The sequence below is a fragment of the Vulpes lagopus genome, chromosome 17, assembly GCF_018345385.1.
Source record: "Vulpes lagopus strain Blue_001 chromosome 17, ASM1834538v1, whole genome shotgun sequence".
NCBI classification, from domain to species: Eukaryota; Metazoa; Chordata; class Mammalia; order Carnivora; family Canidae; genus Vulpes; species Vulpes lagopus.
The window spans coordinates 12432143-12441092 of NC_054840.1; the positions used below are offsets into that span (position 1 = coordinate 12432143).

At 32.9% G+C, this 8950-nt stretch overlaps 1 non-coding gene across 1 annotated transcript; it reads right to left on the reverse strand.

The window, feature by feature from the left end:
- Positions 1 to 7974: 7974 nt before the first annotated feature.
- LOC121477636 lies at positions 7975 to 8081 on the reverse strand. Its single transcript, XR_005984307.1, has one exon. It is a non-coding gene; the product is annotated as a U6 spliceosomal RNA (small nuclear RNA).
- Positions 8082 to 8950: the final 869 nt, after the last annotated feature.

Below are 8950 nucleotides of genomic sequence, written 5' to 3' on the forward strand. Positions count from 1 at the left end.
TTAGCTGTGTGTGTATAATTCAAGAGGGTATTTTACTTTCTTGCAATTACATTTTTATTTAAATATGTATAAATATAGATGTATTCTTTTTATCTATGTAACCAAAGTCTCTCCTTTAGTGCAAAAGGCTCTCATTTCATTTAATAGCTGGAAATATTACTAATTATCATTCAAAAAACAATTTGCAGTTAAGTATCTACACTTAGAAATTACACATATAGATATTTTCTCCATTTGTCGAATAAGTATAACTCTAAGATCACTACAACCAAAATATATCCATTGTTAAATTAAGAATTATGATTTTAAAGCACTAGAAAACTGAGGTCAACAGTTCACACTTGGTTCAACAACTATAAGCTTTTTGAGCCAAGGTGGCTCACTTTCCTTTTCACTGTTTCTGTTTCAGTAAGGCTGCTTATATGTAAGTAAGGCTGAAATGTAAAGTCCTCAGGATTTGTAAGTCACTAATTAAAATTTTGTTTCTTGTTATTTTTCCCATTGCTTCTAACAATATGTTGAGAACGCAAAGGTGTGCATATGGCAGTTTCTGAAACCAAAAACAGAAACAGAGCCTCTAAAACTCTTATGGTCAAGTTATGAATGTGGAAGATGCTGAATAAGAAGTTTCATCCTGATAAGATATTTTGACCGATCTTTATTTTCAATTTGTAAAGTTTTCTCCCTCATATGCAAAAGTGCTTCTTAAAATTTATGTAAAATATCTGGAACTTGAAGATATATCACCTGATATGTCTAAATAAAGATTAATAATTTTAATGCACTTGGATTATTCTTAAGTTTTCTTAGAATTTTGGTTCTAGAGGTTGCAAGCTACTCTAGTCTACCAGAAAAAGTATCTAAAATGTGAGGAAATCAGGTCTCTTAGATCATATTTCACTTTTGGGAATGACTAATGTATTAGATAAAACATGAGAGATGTTAGTTTCAATGGCTTTAATGAAACAGATGATTTTTCTCAATTTGTTGAGAGAAATAAATTCTTCTTCTTACATTATTCTGGATGCACCCTATACTGTAGTGAGAAGTTAATGAACAGGTTGACTGGAGATGTAGGAAAGGTCAATAGATATAGGTATAGTTTGCTTTTGCAGAAATTTAAGAATAATTCCAACTCAGAGCATGAGATTTTATCTTATTGATGATGTTTGTCTTTCTGTTTGTTTTGCTTTTTCACTGAACAACTTCAAACAAATTGATTTCAATTAAAATAACTTGAAAGTTATTTATGAAAGAGAGCATGCTTAAAGTGTGTTGTTATAATATGGCATATTAGCTGATTCTTTAACTGAACAGAAATAAGTGAAAAATGAGGTTCTTGACTTCGCAATTTGGCAGTAAACATCTCTCAAGATTACATTTCAGACAAAAAGTAGTAATATCTGAATTATTACTGTCATAATTCAAATTCAAATATATTTCCAACATTTTCGGCACTTTTGTTTTTATGTTTCTAAGTAGTTTCATAAGAATAGAAAAAGACATGCAAGGTGAAAAAATATAGCTGCTCATCAAAGTTCTATTTTAGTACAAGTTAACAACTTAAACTTACTCCTAATGCTGCAATTTATACTTTTTAATAGATACACTTATTTCAAACCATGACAAAATGTTAGTATATGGTTTTATAACTTCTATTTTAATATTTCACCATGATAATTTTTATTTGCTCCAGTATAGTAAAAATTATTTGGAGAGGATTAGCTTCAAATTATATAAATTATATAACATCTACTTTTGCCACATTGAATTAAATGCATGTTTAAGTTTAGAAATCAAGAAATACTTACTAGGCCAATAATTAAATCACCCTCTTATTCCTGTGTGTGATTCTGCTAACTAAATAAATGGGTCAGATGTGCTTTCCCTTAGGGTTGTTATACTTGCTTGTCTACTTAACATCCATGCGATAACCTGGGGCTTGGTGTGTTACTTTAAAAAGTATAATGCCATTTCTTGACTTTTTTCCATAATATTATGCTTAAATACTCCCCAGGTCTGTTCATTTTGAAATTGCTTTTTATTAAAAGCACAATGAAATTCAAAAAATATTTTTTTAATTTGACTTCATACTTTTAAAATAACAGTGACAACAATATAATATACCAGGGAAAAGTTAATTTGTCCAAAGATGTGCATCTTTTTCTCTATAAGAGAAATTATTTTATAGAGAATTTATGCCCAATAGTACATGTTTATAATTTTACCTTGTGTGAAAAAAAGAAAAATCACCATAAAAGAATACTGTAATGGAGTGCCTCGGTGGCTCAGTCAGTTAAGTGTTTGTCTTTGGCTCAGGTTATGATTCCAGGGGCCTGGGATGAGCCCTGCATCAGGCTTCCTGCTCAGCAGTGAGTCTGCTCCTCTGTCCCCTTCTAACTGCTACTTCCTCTGCTTGCTCTCTCTCTTAAATAAATAAATAAATAAAATCTCTAACAAAAAAAAAAATCCTGTAATAAACCATATAAGGTACAATATAGCTATAGGAGAATTCTAAGCATGTACTAAAAAAAAATCTATCTATATATATTTAGACATATATGTGCCCAAAAGCCACTATAACTTTGTAAACTGATAAACAATAGTACCGTGCTCGTAACTAGATGTAGCAAATTATATGTCACTATCTGTCAGCTATATATGGATAAAAAGTTAATGAAAATAAATACAACTCATAGAACTTCCTGAATTATTCAGAATTAACTGAGAAGATGCAAACTGCGAAGTGCTTTCCCTGGTGTGGATAATGCATCATGATCAATAAGCAAACACTGTCTTTAACTTAAAACCAAATTTAAGAATGCATTATTAAAGAAGCATAAAATATGCAAACATGCACGTCTGATGACATTTGCATTGTGATAGAAAATGTAGCTTTTTAATTCCACAATTTTAGACAATGTAATGCTTGAAATATTGTATGTGGAGGACCCTTGTCATAAGAGAAAAGTAAATATAGGGCAACTGGGTGGCTCAGTCAATTAAGTGTCCAACTCTTGACTTCCATTCAGGTAATGATCTCAGGGTTGTGAGATTGAGCCCCACGTTAGGCTCCACACTGGGCATGGTTTCTCTGCTTAGGATTCTTTCTCTCTCTCTTTCCCTCTTCTCTTCTCCCACCTTCCTCTGTTCCCCTCCCTGCCACTCACATGCTCTCTCTCTGTCAAAAGGAAAGAAAGAAAAAAGAAAGAAAAAGAAAAAGAAAGAAAGAAAAAGAAAGAAACAAAGAAAGAAAGGTAAATAATTTAACTATTTGACAATAAGATCACAGAGCTAAGATTAATATCTGATCTGGTTTCTTACCTTCATCAAGCCTATTCAGTAAAAAAGTAAACAAAAAAAAACAATGAACATTTAATTCTATACCAAGTATCCATAATGGAAAGCTTATCACCAATCTTAACAATTTACACAGATTTCTAAAACTAAATTTATTTAATTAATCTTTGTTCATTAAACTTTCTTGATTAGTCTCCATATCTACTGTTTAAAACTTTAAAAGTTATATTTTTATAACTTATATATGGCATCCATTTTTAAAGAGCCTGGAAAATGCAAACTCATATTTTATGTATACTGCATAATTTACATCACTTTGAATATTTAAAAATTGGATTAGAATGTATGTATGAAAATAGGTTTAATTAAAATTAAAATTTCTTAATTTTTCTTTTGTTATAAAAATTTTACTAGTTGCAGTTTATCTTAGTTTAATGAAACAAATTTACAACAAGATATATTAATTTTCAGTAAAAATCAAATTACTAATGTACCAATTAAAAGCATAGAAATATCTTCGTTTTCCAAAATAGAAATCTAAGAAAGGAAAAAAATATATTTCATTTCAATGTGGACAATAGAAAATTGGTTGCATTATTTGCAAAAGATCATTCCCCTCATTCCGTGAATACTTTGGTTCTTGACTTACTGTTCCTCTCTCCAGCCTACTGATTACTATAATTATTAGAATTTTGATTTCCTTGCAGGTGTTCTTTCCAATGACCTTAAGCTTCTCTCCTCCAATGAATTTATTCTCCATCTTGACTTGGTTACTAATTTCCATGGATATTCCACTGATCTTCTCATTATTACCTACAGCTCTATAACCTTAATTTTTAATCCCATACCACATACTATCTCTTTGCATCTCACTGCCTATACTCACCCTAGTTTTATGCCTGCAGGGATTTCAGTCCAATTTTCCCCACCATCCGGAAACCTATTTCCCTTCTTACCTAACTGAAAGTCCAGGTCCCTTCATTATAATTGTTCTCCGACAGGTGTTCTCAATTCCTTTGCCTTCTTCCCCAATTTGCCTAGAAATAACTGGGCCTGGTTCTTCAAACTTTCTGCTTTCTTTGCAATGTTAATGCACAGATAGTGTGGTTGGAGAGAAACATATAGTTATATTGACTATTGCCCCTTTAAATTTAAAGGGCTTCATCTGAGCCCTCTTAATGTTTTTTATGAATCATACTGCATGTCCTTTATTCATTCACAGCCCCACTCCCCCTCTAAATCTCAAATCTTTTATCTACAAGCCAAAGTCAAAAGGCTGCGGAAACCAGAAGATTTTTATCTCATCTGATTATGTAACTTGACCTGACCTGACCAATTCATTTGGCTAAAACTTTACCTGAAATTGACGTACATGTATAGCTATTTATGTTTTTTTATCCTGATTAGTGCAAATATTCCTTTATTTCCCTACAGGTATATTAATGTTTTGATTACAAGGTGTTAGTTAAGACTCACTGGGGTTTTGGGGCATCCCCGGTGGTGCAGCGATCCTGGAGACCTGGGATCGAGTCCAGCGTCGGGCTCCCTGCGTGGAGCCTGCTTCTCCCTCTGCCTGTGTCCCTCTCTCTCTCTCTCTCTCTCTTTCTCTCTCTCTGTGTGTCTATTATGAACAGATAAATAAATCTTAAAAAAAAAAAGACTTACTGGGGTTTTTCCTAATACATAAAGAATATATGACAGTATTACCTGTCCATAACTGAGAAAGTTCATGTTTTATGACTTATCTGACTACAAAGGTCTTGGATAATAATTATAGATCTTCTGTTTCTTTCCACATTACATTCTATCTCTATGAAGGAAATTATGACCGTATATAAGATCTGTGTTCTTCTTGTATAGTATAAGGAAAAGATAAACTAAAAATAAGAGGCTTAATTCTTCCTTTAAAAATAAGGGAAGAAACCTCTGCACCCCTTAACCCTTTCACATTTTCTTATAAGCCTTACTGTAGAAAACTTGCAACTTTTTTCTTTGTTTTCTTAAAATGTATGTAAATCTTTTAAAAAGCTGAATAATCCAATTGCCAGCAGCTGTATGACACTATAATGTCTTTCTCAAGGACCTGGGGGCCATCTCTCTGAAATGTAATCATCAAGAAAGACAGCATCCCTTTCTCCTGGTTTCTGTTGGAGGGTAGGTGTCTTAAGTCAGTGGGTACCCAATACGTTGCCAAATTACCTCTTATCATAAAAATATTAAAGTTCATTTTTTTCTTTGGAAAGAAACAATTAGCAAGCACAGATGGCTACCCCAATTATCAGGTGAATCTAGGAAGAATGAAGTGCGACAAATGGTGCTGTCAAGTCCTCTTATTTAAGGACTAGTTATTGTTTATCATGAGAACATCTATGCCATAGGGGTTGTATCTGCTTGACAACATAAAAAGGTAAGATTTCTTTCTGGTTTAAAGCCCATTCTTTAACAAAGCTATTTTCTTTCTCTTCTACTTTTGTGGAAAGGTTTTCTGAATTGGCTGAAGTTTTTTTTTTAATGATATTCCCCAACACTACTAACTCTGTCTAACTTGCTGATTCAAAGACACTGCCCCCAGAAATTCCTCTCTCTTTCATGCCTTTTAAAACATTTTTTCCTTAATTGATCTTTCTCATTAGCTGGAGTTTCTTCTATCCTGACTTTACACCCCCTTCAAAAATGATTCTGTCTTTCTACTCTTATCTTCTCTCAAAATAGAGAAGTATGTCATTTCTGTATGACACCCTCCTGTATGTCATTTCTGATAGACACTCTCATTAGGCTTTTGACTTCACTACTAACTAAAATTGTTTTGGTTAGTGTCAGCCTCAACCTCCAATGACAAAACTTTGTAGTCTTCACATTTCTTCACTATCTTTGACAGCAGTGATCGCTTCCTCTAGTTTGAAACCTTGTCTTCTTACTTCTGGGACACCACCTCACTTATTTCTACTACTGGCTCACTGTCTGGTGCTTTTTATTCTTCTTTATATATTCCTCCTTTTCTCTCAAACTCGAAACCATGGAGTGCCCCTGGGATCCGCCCTAACTTTCTTATCACCTTGATCTACATCAACTTTGCTGGTGGTTGCATTAAAGCTCATACCTTTATATATAACCTCATAATGATGTTTCCCAAAAATATCTCTCCTGTTTGGATTGCTCTCATAAAATCCAGACACATTTCCATATGCTTATTTGACATCTCTTAAAGGAGCAAATCTTGTGAACATAAAATCCAGACACATTTCCATATGCTTATTTGACATCTCTTAAAGGAGCAAATCTTGTGAACTATATACCTAAATCTAAATATCTAAAACCTAAACTGTATATCTAGTAAATACACCTAATATCTATGAAACTACATTTCAAAAATCTAGAATCTAACCACTTTCACCACCTCTGTTTAGTCATCATCCTGCACTAAGCTATCATCATCTCTGAAGTGGCTCGGTGCTTCCACTATGTCCTTCCACAGCCTATCCACAGCGCATACCAATCCTTCGCTTTAACCTACATGATAATCTCTCTATTCCCCTCAGAGTAAAATACATAGTTCTTACAAAGACCTACAAGGCCTTATAATATTTTGCACTCTACTAACATTCTAAAATTATCACTGATGATTTTCCCCCCACACTGACTTTCTTACCTGCTCATTAAACACATCAGACATTTCACACCACTGACTTCAATGGTTTTTCCTCAGATCTAGAATACCCTTCCTTTAGATTACTGCTTGTCTTATTCTTTAACCTTTGCCAGGGCTTTATAAAAATGGTATATATTTAGGAAAGACTTTCCAGAATGCTACATACAAAACTATGCATGTTTCATCAGGTGGGGCATTTCTGGTCTCTCCCCCTCTCCTTCCATCTCTCTCTCTCACTCTGTGTGTATATATACATGTATGATATCTATATCTCATATATATAGAGAAATGTCCATATTTATAGAAATATCCATTTCTATAGTTCACACACTATAAAATTTGTGTATGTGTATGTATGTATGTATGTATAAAGTAGTTTCAGAATCACTGACACCATACATGGAAATCAACTAAGTGACATTCAGTATTTTAATAGTAGTTTTAGTTTAAATATACAGTGAAATGTACAAATATTATTTTTACAGTTTGATACGTTTTGACAAATGCATACACCTGTGTAATCAGACCCTATTAAGATATAGAACAAAGCCATAATCGCAGAACGTTCTTTCATTCTCTTCCCAATCAACGCTCTTATGTCCAAAGCAACCAGTTTGCTGGGTTGTTTTTTACCATATTAGTTACCATATATTAGATATACTAATAATGACACTTTTATGGGTATATACTTTCATTTCTCTTGGATAAATACCTAGAAGTAGAATCTATATGCCATAGAACAGCTATATGGTTGTCTTTTTAATACAATGCCAAAGCACTATCCATTGTTCTATATCAATTTACAAATCCATTACACACAAACTCTTCCTACTTGGCACCATTTTCATATCTAGACTTTTAAATTTCCACCAAACTTCTAGTTCTGTAGAGCAATTTTATCAGGGTTTTAACCTGAATTTCCTTTATGACAAATGTTCATTTTCCTATTTGTTTTTCTCTCTTTTTCTTAACTCCCATTGTATATCTCCCTTTGTGAAATGTCTATTCAAGAGTTTTGCTCATTTTCTAATATGCAATGTTTCATGAATTTGCATATCGTCCTTGCACAGAGGCCATGCTAATCTTCTGTATATTGTTCCAATTTTAATATATGTGCTGCCAAAGTGGGCACTTGCTCTCTCTCTCTCTCTCTCTCTTTTTAAAGATTTTATCTATTTATTTTAGAGGCAGAGAGCAAGTGACTGGAGGAGGAGGAAGAGAGATAAGCAGACTCTGCACTGAGCACAGAGCACCATGTGAGGGCTCCATCCCACAACCCTGAAATCATGACCAGAGCTGAAATCAAGAGTCAGACTCTTATCCACTCAACCTGGGTGAGCCACCCAGGTGCCCTAGCACTTGCTTTAAAAAAAAAAAAATATATTGGCTTGTCATTTTATTGTCACATGGGATTTTTATATATTTGATTTGTTTTTATTTTTTAAGCTATACATTTTAAAAATAATTTCTTCTAGGTTGTGGCTTATTTACTGATTGTTTTTAACAGTTACTTGGCAAGTAGCATTTTTAAAAAAATTAATTATGTCTAATTTTTTTATTTACTTGCTTAAATTTTTTAAGGTGCTTTTGACTCTTGTCTAAGAAATATTTGTCTGTCTCCAAGTCATGAAGATATTATCCTCTGTTTTATGAGATTTATAGTTTTTGCTTTTTATGTTTAGGTGTATCATTTATCATAACTTTTGTACATGGTGTGAGGTAGGGTTAATATTCTTTGTGGCACAGATATATAATATTCTAAATATTTGTTGAAAGGCCTTATTTACTGAATAGCTTTGGCAACTGTCAAAAATAATTGACTAAATGAGAGTGGGTATATTTCCAGACTGTCTATTCTGTGCTTTTGATTTTTTTTTTATCTTCATGTCAATATGGCTATTGTATTACTATTCTAGTTGTGTAATAGTTTTGTAAAGTGAGATTTTTTTAAGATTGGTTTTTCTTTTTTAAGTCTTTGTACTTCCATACAGGATGTCAATT